This window comes from Globicephala melas, chromosome 7 (genome assembly GCF_963455315.2).
Source record: "Globicephala melas chromosome 7, mGloMel1.2, whole genome shotgun sequence".
Lineage (NCBI taxonomy): Eukaryota > Metazoa > Chordata > Mammalia > Artiodactyla > Delphinidae > Globicephala > Globicephala melas.
The window spans coordinates 53,603,674-53,619,145 of NC_083320.1; the positions used below are offsets into that span (position 1 = coordinate 53,603,674).

The 15,472-nt window shown below is 37.3% G+C and overlaps 1 long non-coding RNA gene across 1 annotated transcript in view; it reads left to right on the forward strand.

The window, feature by feature from the left end:
• Positions 1 to 15,472, forward strand: part of LOC132597565 (uncharacterized) — a 49,589-nt gene that overhangs the window by 26,118 nt on the left and 7,999 nt on the right. The window contains exons 3-4 of the long non-coding RNA XR_009564464.2: positions 8,555 to 8,744; positions 11,801 to 11,941. This is a non-coding gene — a long non-coding RNA (uncharacterized lncRNA). The remainder of the gene's footprint in view (positions 1 to 8,554; positions 8,745 to 11,800; positions 11,942 to 15,472) is intronic.

Consider the following 15,472-nt stretch of genomic DNA (forward strand, 5'->3'; position numbering starts at 1 on the left):
TGTGAATAAAATTCTTCAAATTTTTAGATAAGTGACTTCCCAAGTTAAATTGATACATTATGTGTCCTCTTTGGTCTTGTTTTACCTGTTCATTTCAGCATGTATTCTAGAGGAAATATCCATTCCTTGGTTTTGTACATGAAAAAACTTAGTCTGATCCAAAGATTCTGGGCTTCAGAGCTGACCTTCAGAAAATATATACACTATGTGTGTATGTGCATTATAGTAGGTGGAAAGTCTGTTATGTCTATCAGAGTCTCAAAGGAGTCCATGACTCTATAATAATGTATAACCAACTTTTTACTTATTGAATGAATGTCAGGTGCATATAGATTAAGTCAGCCCCAGAGGAGCCTGATGGGCAGGAGTGTTTCCTTACTACCTCTCCTTCACAGTAGACAGCCCCCTTGCACAGTCTGGGTCTATTTCTTCAAGGAAACAACTATAGAACATAAACAAAAAATTATCTTTCTAATCTATCATTTTTAAATGTAAATTATAAATCAATAACCAGTTCTGACTTTGTATTTCCTAGTTAAAGCCACAGATACATAAAATATCTAATAAATAGACTGTTCTGTATATTTCTTCTAGTCAACTGAAATGATAGTAAATGGTGAAACATTAACTCCTTTAAATGTAATATCCTAGAGATTCTTTTTAAAATAATTTAATATATATCTCTGTGGAACTTCAAGAAATTATTCAATATTAAAAAAACAGAATTTTTAAAATTTCAGCTGATTGCTGATTGAAGTATATGCCTTCTTAATTTACTATAGAGAATGCATTTATGAAGGTCCAGCTAATATATTCATGGAACATGAGGCATGTAGCCACCCAAATTCATGGCTAAATCTCTCAATTGATAGAGTAAATTGCTGACACAGAAACATTGTATTGGCCAAGCACTGTGGCTTGATTAAGTTCGTTTATTTATTTTATAAATCCGTTGTAAAGCCATTAGAAGAGTTTTATTACTCAAATTATGAGGCTGAGTCAGAGCGGCCTTTTAACTCTATAAATTAATTAGAACTCTTTCCAGAGCACTGAAAATATTCACCCCTTTCTTTCAAAGAATATATTTCCCTTCTCTATTACAAATAAATTGTGATTTAGTTCACAGTTCCCCAGTTGGCCATCATTCATATGTATGCCCCTTGGATAGACCAGCAAATATAATTATAAATTTCCTTACTGTCCATTTCTGGGTAGATGACAGAAGCATTTTATAAAAGAAATTAACCTTAATCAAACCTGTCTGTATTCAAAATATGGCCTAAACACATATCCAGGAAATGATGACCTATCTTTATTCTCTACCCAAAATTCGTTTTGCTTCCTTTATAACTTCAGCATGAGAGTTGCATCAACCCAGCATTTCTGCTTTCTCCTTTTTTTTTCCTTTGCTTTGTTCTTTCTACTACTTTATCATCACTTTCTTTTTTGTTGTTGTTGTTGAATTTTTATTTTATATTGGAATATAGTTGATTTACAATGTTGTATTATTTTCAAGTGTACAGCAAGGTGCTTAAGTTATACATATACATCCATCCATTCTTTTTCAGATTCTTTTCCATATAGGTTATTACAGAGTATTAAATAGAGTTCTCTGTGCTATACAGTAGGTCTTCATTGATTATCTGTTTTATATATAGTAGTGTGACTATGTTAATCCCAAACTCCCAATTTATCCCTCTCCCCCACCTTTCCCTTTTGGTAACCATAAGTTTGTTTTTGAAGTCTGTGAGTCTGTTTCTGTTTCGTAAATAAGTACATTTGTATCATTTTTTTAGATTCCACATATAAGTGATATCATATGATATTTATCTTTCTCTGTCTGACTTCACTTAGTATGACAATCTGTAGGTCCATCCATGTTGCTGCAAACAGCATTATGTCAATTTTTCATGGCTGAGTAATATTCCATTGTATATATGTACCACATCTTCTTTATCCATTCCTCTGTCAGTGGACATTTAGGTTGCTTCAATGTCTTGGCTATTGTAAATAGTGCTGCAATGAACATTGGGGTGCATGTATCTTTTAGAATTATGCTTTTCTCCAGATATATTCCCAGTAGTGGGATTGCTGGGTCATATGGTAGTTCTATTTTTAGTTTTTTAAGGAACCTCCATAATGTTCTCCATCGTGGTTGTACCAATTTATTATACATTCCCACCACCAGTGTAGGAGGATTCCTTTTTCTCCACACTCTCACCAGCATTTATTGTTTGTTGACTTTTTTGTTTGTTTGTTGACTTTTTGATGATGGTCATTCTGGCCAGTGTGAGGCAATATATCACTGAAGTTTTGATTTGCATTTCTCTAATAATTAGTGATGTTGAGCATCTTTTCATGTGCTTTCTGGTCATTTGTATGTCTTCTTTGGAGAAATGTCTATGTAGATCTTCTGCCCATTTTTTGATTGGGTTGTTTGATAAAACCTGCCAGAAGATAATGCCCACATTTTTAGAATCTTTTAATCCGATTTTGTAATTCTTCACTCTTAAATAGGAATATACATTAATGGATTACCAGACAGTTAAGACATCTCTAAAGTAAAAAAAAAAAAAAAATTAAAATAAAACATTTTTTAAAATTGTATAAAGAAAACAGTATGCAGAAAACAAAAAGAAAAGAAAAGAAAACCTGTAATTAGAATCCTCAAAAAATAAGAAAACAATGTATGCAGAAAACAAGAAAGAATCAGGGCTTCCCTGGTGGCGCAGTGGTTGAGAGTCCGCCTGCCGATGCAGGGGACGCGGGTTTGTGCCCCGGTCTGGGAGGATCCCGCGTGCCGCGGAGCGGCTGGGCCCGTGAGCCATGGCTGCTGGGCCTGTGCTTCCGGAGCCTGTGCTCCGCAACGGGAGAGGCCACAGCGGTAGGAGGCCCGTGTACTGCAAAAATAAATAAATAAATAAAAAAGAATAGAAGAAACAGCTAAAAAAGTCAAAAGATTGTATTTGAGTAGCAAGAAATGAATGTTGGTCAGGGTCTTATTTTTCATTTTAAGCTTAATGATACTTTTTGATATTTCAACCAACTGCATGTATTATTGATCTTTGACTTCCTAAGTAAATATATATATATATATGTATATATATATATTTTTTTTTCCTGCGGTATGCGGGCCTCTCACTCTTGTGGCCTCTCCCGTTGCAGAGCACAGGCTCCAAATGCACAGGCTCAGCGGCCATGGCTCACAGGCCCAGCCACCCCGCGGCATGTGGGATCTTCCCGGACTGGGGCACGAACCCGTGTCCACTGTATCGGCAGGCGGACTCTCAACCACTGTGCCACCAGGGAAGCCCTAAGTAAATATTTTTAAAGTAACAAGATTTTAAAACGAAATGATAGGAACTTCCCTGGTGGTCCAGTGGTTAAGACTCCATGCTCCCAATGCAGGGGGCCCGGGTTCCATTCCTGGTCAGGGAAATAGATCCTGCATGCTGCAACTAAGAGCCAGCATGCCGCAACCATAAGATCCCGCATGCCTCAACTAAAAGATCCCGCATGCCACAACTAAAGATCTCAAATGCTGCAACTTAGACCCGGCACAGCCCAATAAATAAATAAATATATATATATATTAAAAAAAAATAACGAAATGATACCCAAGTCTTTTGATACCTATCTCACTCACCTGAGCTTCATTTGTTTACTAGAGCTCTGAAGACAAGCCACGTTGACAGACTCTTTTGGTTTATGCCTACACAGGCAAAATTCTAAACATTTAAAGACAAAATGCTTTTGTTGATTCCATCGGTGTAATCTATTTAAGTATATATAGCTGATGTCTCACTTAATTTCACCTGGTCCTTTACTGCGTTTCTATGACAGGATTGTAATGTGTTTCTATGACAGGATTTTAATGTAAGATTTGTACATCTGCTGGCTCTGTTAGCAAAGCACTTGGCACCCCACAGTTAAGAGGCCCCTGAGAATTTGTTAGCGCCTTGAAGTCTTGTGGATTTTTAGACACACAAATCCTAAGTTTAATAAATTGTCAAAGTAATCTCCTATAGACCAGGAATTTAGGTCAGAAAATACTCCAAATCCCTCAGACAGAAAAAGCTGTAAATCCTAGGTTTCTTTGGAGGGTCTGAAGAGAGGTGATGTGTTTAAATCTGAGAATTACATGGCAAAATTAGATTAGCTTGGTAAATTCCTGCCATGAGGCTACCCTCCTGGAGAGAGCAAGTCCATACATGTTACATTATATCTCTAGGAAAACACAAAATTTCTGTTTCCTTTTCCACTTCCCTGGCCCCTTTCACCACCCGATCCACAGAAGCCTCTGCAGAAATACCCAGTTGCCTTGGGTAGAATAACCAGACCAAAAAGGATTTGTCCAAAAATGTTATGAGAGCAAAACTTTTTATTATTTTACCTTCAACTCTTCGGCTCTTTCTAACTATGCCAACCCAACTGCTCTCAGGAGGGGTCCATAGTTTAGAAGTATAAACCCCTGCTTAACTAGGGTTAGGTATGGGGGTATTACTTTCCTCATTGATAAAACATTCCACCCTTCCCTGTACCCAGCCCCTCTGTCCAAGGTCAGAAACAGGGACCTTCTTACAAAAACAGAGAAGAAAAAGACACACTTTATCTAGTAAGTAGGTTACTCCCATTAAATCTTCAGCACAACCCAGTTATTAAACAGATAAGCCAGAATATTTCTAGGGAGTAATCTGGCATTACTTAGGGAGTCTGCCAGATTCTGCCTGCCTATGCCCCAGCCTAGACATTCTCAGGGCGGTAAACTGGGTAGTCATAGGCTGGACCTCCTTTGTTTTCTGTCTCAGGGATCACTGACTTTCAATGCCTGATGTTCAACATCTTGAAAACTGAAAATTGTTTTTTATATATTGTTTTTCTTTCATTTCTTCTTTTTTTTTTTTGGTTTTTTCAAACAGGATAAATCTGGCTGGAAGCAGAATTCCTTCTTTTTGTTTAGGCTTAAGTATCTTGTAGGAAATCTCATCAAAGTGAGATTAAAGAGCATGCAAAAGTGAATCTGTAGACTGCTTTGGGTAGTATAGTCATTTTCATTTTCAAAATATTGATTCTTCCAATTCAAGAACTTGGTATATCTCTCCATCTGTTTATGTCATCTTTTATTTCTTTCATCAGTATCTTATAGCTTTCTGAGTACAGGTCTTTTGCCTCCTTAGGTAGGTTTATTCCTAGGTATTTTATTCTTTTTGATGCGTTGGTAAATGGGATTGTTTCATTGATTTCTCTTTCTGATATTTCATTGTTAGTGTAAAGAAATGCAAAAGATTTCTGTGTATTAATTTTGGGAAAAAAAGTGCATGGCACTAAGACTGGTAGAATTCTGGTGTAACCTACCTGTTCCATGTGAAAAAAAATATGCATGCACCCTGTGTTTATTTAAAAAAAATCACACTGAGGCTATTTTATCAAGTTATATAATACATAATGTAATCTGGGTCTGCATAACAGACAAGGCCTGTGTGACTTTAATCTAGTTACTCATTTATTCATTCAACAACCAATAATTGATTCAATAAGCATTTATTGATCACCTACTGTATGCTGGGCACTACTCAGTTCACTGGGAATAAGGCAAAAAACCAGGCAGTCAGAGTCTGTGTGTTCATGTAGTTGACATAATAATGAGGAGACACGTAGAAAATAAGCATATAGGGAAACAAATAAATAAGATCACTTCAAATAGTTTTAAGTGCAATGAAGAAAATTAAACAGCACAATGACTTAGAAAACGACTGGTTGTGGGGAAGAGAGGAAGTTCTACTTTCCCCAGCTCCTCAGGGAAGTCCTCTCTAAATAGTTGGCATTTGAGGGCTTCCCTGGTGGAGCAGTGGTTGAGAGTCCGCCTGCCGATGCAGGGGATACGGGTTCGTGCCCCGGTCCAGGAAGATCCCACATGCCGCGGAGCGGCTGGGCCCGTGAGCCATGGCCGCTGAGCCTGCGTGTCCGGAGCCTGTGCTCTGCTACGGGAGAGGCCACAACAGTGAGAGGCCCGCGTATCGCAAAAAAAAAAAAAAAAGAGTTGGCATTTGAGTTTAGACTTGAAAAAGCAAAGAAGAAACCATTTGACAGTGTTGAATGGGATGGAGAGTGGGGAGACATTCCAAACAAAGAGAAGAGCAAATGCAGAAACCCCAAGAAGGAATAGAGTCTTGTGAATTTATGGGGTATAGAAAAGGCCATGGTGGTTGGAGACTGAGGGAAAGAGGAAGAGTGGTGTGAGATTAGGTCTAAGAGCTAGCAGGGAGGCCTTTTTGGCCATGGCTAGGCACTTGAAATTTACTGTCATTCCAGTGGGAAGCCAGTAGAGATTTGGTATAATCAGATTTATCCTTTAAAAAGTTAACTCTGGCTGCTGTGTGGGGCAGGCAGGATCCAAGTGAGATATGATGGAAGATTAGACCACAATTATTTCACTGGAATTGATGAGAAGTGATCCTGTTTGGAATGTATTTTGCAGATAGAGCTTACAATACTTGATAAAGGATAGGTTGTGAGGTGTGAAAGAAAACAATGAATCAGAGACGTTTGTGGCCTGAGATGCTGGCAGTGTGGATGTAGCATTTTCTGAGGGGAAAATCTGGTGGATGAGTGGCCTTTTAGAGGTTGTCCAATGCCTGAGGGAATATGTCAGTTTAGCAGTTGGATACACAAGTTTGGAGCTGATGAGAGAGGCCCCAGTTAGAGACAGAGATTTAGGATAACCAGCAAATTTTGAGATCACCTAGTGAAAAACTATAGAAAAAGAAGAGAACTGAGGACAAGGCCTAAGTCATTCAACTTTTTGAAATCAAGTGGAGAAGAAGCCAGGCCAGCAAAAGACATTCAGAAATAGCAACAATTGAGATGGAAGAAAAACTCTTAAGAACAGAGTCTTTCCAGAAAGAAGTGGTGTTCATCTGTGGTAAGAGCTGCCGAGAGGTCCAATACTATGAAATCAGAGAACCAACCATTGAACTTGGCAAGATGGAAATTGTTTGTGATCTTGATATGAGCTACTTAATGGAGTGATAAAGAATCAAATCCAAGAAGATAGAATGGAGTGGTAAGAAAGCAGAAACAGTAAGTGTAGGAATCCTATGCTTGCTATGGCTTCTATATCCCTATACTTGAGGATACAGACATATGTACATTTTGTGTTTTAAATAAATCGTGTCCACAAGAGAGTCAGAGTCAGCTTATGTGAACTATTCCCATGACACCTTGTACAACCTCTTTAGTATGTATTAAACTTGAAAAGGGTCTTATTTAGAATGCAGATATATAGGGTTGAGAAACTGAATGGAATCCTGTTGCTCTTCTGAATGCCCTTTATTCAAAGTGTTGGAGTGTTTTTTCCAAAGTAATTTATTTCATTATTATTTTGTGTTTTATTCAGTACTTGATACATTTAAAAGGTATGTGTAATTGTATTACTTACATAAGTTATGAAGGGTAATAAATTATGAAGGAAATAAACACTCAAGCCCTCCACCCAATTTAAGAACTATTTAATTATTAATAGTTTTGCATCTAACTGTGAGGCCCTCCCCTCTGTCATTATCCTCACTCCCCCCTCCCTAAAGATGATTACTATCACAAAGTTAATTTTCCCCTTGATTAAAAAAATAGTTTTGTATCATAATATATGTGTATATCCCTAAACAACATATTATTTAATCATTAGTCAATCTCTGTGGGATATGTGTTATAAGCCTTTTTCCTTTGTAGAAATAGAAACTTAGGTGACTGTATGATTTACCCAAGGCCAAGAAAACCAGTTGAAACCAGGCCAGATGTAGTTACTCCTTCTTGATTCAGAACATAAGTCATGTTAATACTCACAAGAGCTAATACTGGAACACAGGTTCACAGTGGAAGAGTTACTCTTTCCAGCTTAGTCCAAACACAGCCTCAGAATCCTCTTACTAACAAATACATCAAGCAGTCACTACAAATTTCTTGGAGTTTTTAAAGAAACAAACTATATTTGATCAGAAAGTTCTGTTGGTTGAATAACAAGGAATACAATTATTAAGCCCATTCCTAAGAGTAAGATTTCTATCTCATTTTAATGTTGAAAATTATTTTTAATAATCTAAACAATTTGATGTTAGTAAACTTGTGTGGCAAGATACTCAGGAGTGATGTCTTTCTCTAATTTGCACATCAGTAACAACATTTCACCTATGAGAGTTTATTTGCCAGGAATGTTTTGCTAATGAAAGCACTACTTCTGTATTTTGTTGTAACAGAATTATAGACTTTCAGTATTAAAGGTACCAATGTGTTATCCCTGCTGTGATAGTATCTTCTTTTCATAGATGAGGTTACCTGACCTCAATTAGTAGACTTCACCAAACACAAGATTCTTTGACCAATCTGTTCTTAGTTCAAGGGATTTAGGCATTAATTCAGTAGCTCAGCTGACACATTCACCTTGAAATAAATCTTCTCTATTTTGTGTATTAGATACGGCATTGGGTTTCTGCATCATTCCTGAAATGAAGCTCCTGTTTTATACCCCAGCTCTAATATGTGCATCCTTATCTTGCAGAGGGACTCATCCCTTTCTTCTGATAATAGAACCCCACTTTCCTATGGATAACCCATTTCATATGGTTCAGGAGAGCACATGACTAGTCCTGGCCAATGAAAAAAACTCTTGCCCCAGGACAGAGTGATTGGATCAGAAATGACCATGTGGCCCAAACCTGGCTAATCCATCCCAACGTGAAGGCTTTTCCGTAAGTGCTATCAGAAAAGACATCTTTCTTTGAGGGGTTTTAAACTCACAAAATATATGTTGTGAAGTAGTTAACAACCACAATGTAAGTCTTCTAGTGCTGACAGCAATCCTGCCTGCCTTTGAGAGTCATTTGAGAGAAAATTTCCAAGAACTAGAAATACAGAACATTCATAATATCATTGAAATGCCCTATCTTATCATGCCTAAAATTACTTCTGTTCTGTGGACTTTTCGCTAAATAAGCTAAAAGGATTTTTTTCCTTAACTAGTTTGAGTAGAATTTCTTTTACTTTCAACTGAAAAAGCCATGGCTAATACATAAATTTGTACGTGAAAATGGGATATGGCAGGCAATAGGCCTTAAATTGAGGAGTTGACTGAGTCCAGGTAGAATGATATGTGGTCATGAAACAGTTGATTAAACTTATGTGTGTTTTGTTTAGGGACACAAATCATGTGCTTACCCAGCCTGTAGCTTCTGGGAACTTTGTAAAAAAGATGCTTGGGGACTTCTGCTTCTGGCCAAGATGAAATACCATAGATTAGAATTGTCCTCTTGCCTCCAACAACTAAGAAATAGGAATAACTACAAAAAAAGAAACAATAGTTTTCATACATTGGACAGCAGGCACCACAGGACCGTGATTCCAAAAGAAAAAAAAAAAAAAAAAAACGGAGTAAATTCTAAGATTGTTGTGGCTTACTGCCTAGAGAAGGTTTCCAGGATACAGTGTAGAGAGGAAGAAGCCAGGCAGAACCCAGCATTCTCCTGAGTTGGAAACACAAAACTGGGGGCTCACAGAGGCCAAGGAAGCTAGAGTTTTAGCAGAGCATCAGAGATAGAGAGAACTGCAGTTAAAGAGAGCTCCCCACTGACACCAAATCTTCACCTGAGTCCTGATCATTGTATATCTATGAGGAAGCTACCTAATGCCCTGGGAAGAACCACCTGAAGGGAGCAAGTAGACTCAGTCATTGGACCTTGCACCAGGCATGTTGGTGTCTCCTCCAGGCAGAGGAGACAAATGGCATAATGCACGGGGCATCAGGTGAAGTACTCAGCAGGGCACTGATCCACTAGTGGGCAAAATTAGCCCTAGACGAAAGGCTAATCTGTTTCCACATAAAAAAGGTTAAAAACAAGTCTCAAGATTAAACTGTTACAAAGTTTATCTATTAAAAATTGATCTATGTCCCAGAATAAAGTTCAAGAATATTTTTAAGTACATGAATATTCAGCAGCCAACAAAGTAAAATTTTCAGTGTCTGTCATACAATCAAAAATCACCTGCATTCAGAGAAGCAGAAATAGGATCCTTAATAAATAGAAAATCATTAAATCAATCACAATGGAACGAGAAATGATACAAATAATAGAATTACTAAGCATAAACATAAAAATAACTATCACAACTATATTCCATTTGTTCACTAGTGTGGAGAAAACATAAGTATGTTAAGGAAAGACACAAAAGTTATTAAAATGATCCAAATTGATCTTTTAGACATAAACAATACAGTGTCAGAGATTAAAAATACCTGAAAGAAACTGCAACCTGAAGAGAAGTGACAAATAATACCTTTGTATGGAATCAAGTTCCACCATTATCCACGTTAGCTCCATTTCCTCATAAGAGTGCCCATTAATAGTATCCACTATATTGGGTGTTTTAAGGATTAAATGAGCTAACAAGTGCAACTCAGAACAACCCTTGGGACATAAAAATAACTCATTAATATTAGCTACTAATAATAGTGTAGGGGAGCAAAATTTGCCACATTGAAATGTATCTCTCTGGCATGAGGATTAATTTAGACTGATTATTTTTAAAAAATGGAAGACGCAGGACGTTTTTCTTGTTACCTCCCCCTTAACTGACTAAAAGAATTTAGATAAAGAGCCTCTTCCAGGCATAGAGCTATCATCAGAGAGAGCTACGAAAGATACGGACTAGATGTGGTTGGGAGAAAAACTTGACAAGGCTCATTCTGTGTCCCATTGTCTCTGTATGGCATAGACAACATTTGTTTACCAAACATTTACTTTTCCATCTCCATGTGAATTACCTTCCTCACTGCTGAAGTCTCAAACCACTATCCCAACATTTTTTGTCTTTAGCTGAAGATGGTCTTTAAGGTGAGGGCTTTGGTCATGTTGGCAATTTTCTCAGTTTTCCTGGGTCTCTCCCATATATACATGTTATTAAACTTTTGTTTGTTTTTTTCCTGTTAATCTGTCTCATGTCAGTTTAATTCTTCATCCATCTGGAAGAACCTAGAAAGGTAGAGGAAAATTTCTTCCTCCCTGACAACAGTAATATATCTTATTTATATATTTCACCCAGTTGCTCTGCTGTGTTCCAACTCTTTCTTGAATTCTCAGCTACTGTCTGCCTGCTTAAACCAACCAATTACCTGTCATCATTCTCACCAACACTTCCAGTTTAACTGAACTTCCTTTTGTCATCTGCAGCTTGATATGATAACAATGCTTATCCTTCCCAAGGACCAGTCTAGTTTCTGCTTTTTTTCCTACTTGGTTTAGTCTGTCCTGCTGTTTATCACATCCGCTGTTCTCTTTCTGACAACAGGGAACCTTGAAAGTCATCCAGTCCAATCACTAAACTTCCCACTGTGATCGGTATTATGAAGAGTTTATTTTTCTATATTTAGGAGTTTATTTCAGGCAAGCTATAATATACACAAATCAGTTTTGCAAAGTTTTTTTTACTGACATAACAAGTTTGAGCAAATCCTGAAACATAAACTGTTATATTTTACTTTATGTTCTTTAATATTCATAATATATATCAATAATATATAAAATAATAGTGTATTATATAATAAATATTGTATGGCATAGAGTATCCAAATTCTACCTTGGATTTATAAATGCAATTTCTGCTAATGAAAAATAATGAGCTAATTACATTAATAACAGCTATAATTTTTGAGCTGAAGATTTATGTGCCAGGGAAGGTTTTTATATGCTATCTCATTTCATTTTCACCACAACTCTACAGGTTATTTACTATTAATATCCCTATTTTATAGATGAGAAAATTAAGATTGAGAAAGGTTAAGTGACATGAAAATCACATATTCAGGAAGTTGGTGATCCTGGATTCCAATCCATATCTTTCTGATGCAGAAACCTGAGTTTTTAACCACTCTGCTATATGGGACAAAAATGAGGTAAGTGCCTCAAATAGAACTAGCACTTTTTATTCCACTTGGAAAAATATGTTACTAAAGCACAAAATAGGAAGATCCGTAAGATTAAGGTTGAGAGGGCTCTGGAAATCTACAGATAGAAAGAAATCCTAGAAAGAGAGGACAACTATACTATACCTTGAATCATCTATGAAGTCAAAACAGGTATGAGAGCTAACTGTAGTTAGAAATCAATTTTCTTTCTAGTTTTTCATAGCTTCTCTTTCCCCACACTTTAAAGTGTCCTAATCTGCTTTCCTACTGTGACTTCTTTCCAGTAATGTATGGTTGGGATAACAGCATCCTCACACCTAGTGGGCTATGTAGCTGTGCATGCTGGGAATGGTAAGGATCGTGAGGGACTGTGGAAGTAGAATACAAGCCATCGTCACTTCAAAACAAAGACATAAGCTCTGCTGATGGTGGGAACTGACCAAAGGCAATAACATCAAAACCACAGGAGCACCTTCACATGTAAAAGCAAGCTCAGTCAGTAGCAGACTGGCAGAGTACTTTGATGAGAAATAATATGTTCTGTTAAAGCAGCTTCTTCTATTAAAATGTGTGCCTTCAATCATAAAATACACATTCATTCATTTATCCTATAAACATGTACTCAGTATCTAGACAGGCACTATACTTTGTACAGGGGATGCCTAGATAGATAGATAGATAGATAGATAAAAGTCCCAGATCTCTAAGCTCTTCATAGTCTAGTAGAAAGATCAAATATGTAAACGCTTTGCTGCCCAACAGCAAAACACTACCAGGAATATACCTGCATTTAAACAAAATTGGGTGTATTATTTACTGCAGCAAGGGACACCTCAATCTCACATCATATGTAGCAAAGGGGAGCCTCAGAGGGTGTTGGGGAGACTTGTTATAGGATATTGGCCATGTTAATAATTTGGGGGAAGGTTCAAGGAAGCAGAGGTTTGCTCTGGATTAGGTGCCACCAGAAAGTGGAAGCAGTTCTGTGGGTGGATATCTTAATGCTCTTTAGGAGGGAGAGAGTAATGGAATGCGGTTAAACGTATAACTGGTTAAGAAGCAGCAGCAACTCACATTAGCTGGGAAAGAGGGAGATGTGGCCATTTTTGTGGTTAGCACAGTATTGTTTTTGTCTGTGCTCAGATGTGTTTATGGAAGATTCTTGTTTTTGTTGCAACGCATTCAGTGGATTAGCCACAAAATAACCTCAAATTATTTAGGTATTCTCTGAAAAGGTTATGTTCAGCAGGAAAACACCATGGCCTAGCTGGGAGACAGGGCTGCTTTTTTCTTTCTCATTACTGAGTTACACTATGCCTTGATAAGTGCTAAATTATAAGAATATACAGATGTTGTGGTAGTTTGAGAAACTGTAGATTTCTGCTTACAAATAGATGTTCTTGAGAAAGGAGTTTCGTGTGAACAGTGTCTTGAAGGATGCACTGGAATTTACTGGGTGAAGGAGAGGTCAGAAGTCATTTCCAAGCAGAAGCAAAGTGTGCAAGCAGATGTGGGCACACACAGCATGATGGGGAGCTTTGAGTAGTACAGTATGCTAGAATGAATTCGAGAACTGAGTTGGTGAAATTGAGGCTGTAAGTTGGTAGCAGTCAAGTAATGAAGGAACTTAGATTTCATGCAGCTGGTACTACGCATCCATCAAAAATTATTTGAATCAGAGAATAACGTAATCAGAACTGAGTTTCAGAAGGGAGATTTTGGCAGCCATATGGAGGACAAACTAGTCTGAGGAGAGAAAAATGACAGAGACCAATTAGAAAATCAGTTTAGGCAAGAGATGATGAGTATGTAAACTGAATCAGTAGCAGTGGGAATACAGGACATAAAGGACACAAGAGGCATTTCCAGTATAGAATTGACCAGACTCAGACTGTATCCTCCACTAAAATATGGAAGATGCATAAGGGGAGGAATCAGGTACAATTGCCCACCACTATACCTAACAGTAGTACAAAGTCTGGCATGTGGTAGTTGCTCAATGAATGTTTGTTGAATTAATAAACAGATTGTGAGAAATGGGTTAGGGAAGAAGATTTCAATGAAGGAGAAGCAGTAGATATTTCTAGGTCATGGTACTGGGTAAATGGTGATTTAATAAACTGAGCTAAAGAAGCATATTTGTGGAGGAAGAAATTAGTTTGATTTTGGACAAACACACAAAGCAAAATAGATACTGTTGGCTTTATAAAAATTCTTCAAGGAGTAGTTTTGAAATGAAAATAACTTGAAATGTGTTGATTTACCAAATAAGAACACAGAATCTTAAAAGTAATACCTTATGTTAAAAGAGGTTAATAAGTTCCTACCATGCTGAAAACTATCTTGCAATGGATAAGAGTTCCAGACTTATTTGTTATATTCGTCACTAAAGAGACAGAGCTAAAAAGTAAAGTTATGGAAAATATAATTGGCATATGAATGAAAATTTTTCTTTACTATACATTTTTTTCGCTTTATTAAGGTATAATTGACATACAATAAATTGCACGCATTTAAAACCTACAATTTAATGTGTTTTGACATATTTACACATCTCTAAAATTGTTACCATAAACAAGATGAGTATATCTATCATCTCATAAAGTTTCTTTGCACTCCTTGGAAATGCCTCCCTCCCTCCTTTCACCACTCCATCTCCCCAAACCCAGTCCCCAGGCAACCGCTGATCTACTTTCTCTATATATAGCTTAGTATGCAGTTTTTAGAATTTTATGTAAATGAAATCCTACGGTATGTCATCTTTTGTGCCTGACTTCTTTCACTTAGCATAATTATTTTGACATTCACCCATGTTGTTGCATGTATCAAAACTTCATTTATTTTTATTGCTGAGCAGTGTTTCGTTGTATGATATACATACAAGTTCTTTATGGATTCTCCTGTTGATGGACACTTAGGTTGTGTGATGATTTTAAAATACATCCACAAATTCTTTGATACTGCTCCCTTCAAGAGGTGGAGCCTAATTTCACTCTTTGCCATGTGGACTGGACTTAGTGACTCATTTCTAATGAATAGAATAAAGCAGAAGTGAAGGCCTGCAACTTTCGAAACTAGGTTATATAAGGATTTTGGACTTTCTCCTTACTCTTTCTTGGATCACCTACTCTGGGGGAAGCCAGCTGCCATGCTGTGAGGAAACTCGAGCAGCCCTATGGACCCATGTAATGAGAAACTGCAGTCTCCTGTCAACAGCAATAAGTGAGCCATGTTGGAAGCAAATCCAGTTTCAGGCCAGACTTCAGATGACTGTAACCCCTTGACAGCTTGACTGCAACCTCATGGGTGACCCAGAAACAGAACCACCCAGTTAAGCTGCTCCCAAATTCCTGATCCACAGAAACTGTGAGACAATAAATGTTTGTTGTTTGAAGTAACTAAATTTTAGGGTACTGTGTTACACAGCAATAGGAAACTAATATAGGTTATCTCAGGCTTGGGGTTATGCAAGTAAAGCTGCTATGAACATTTGTATAGAAGTATTTGTGTGTGTGTGTG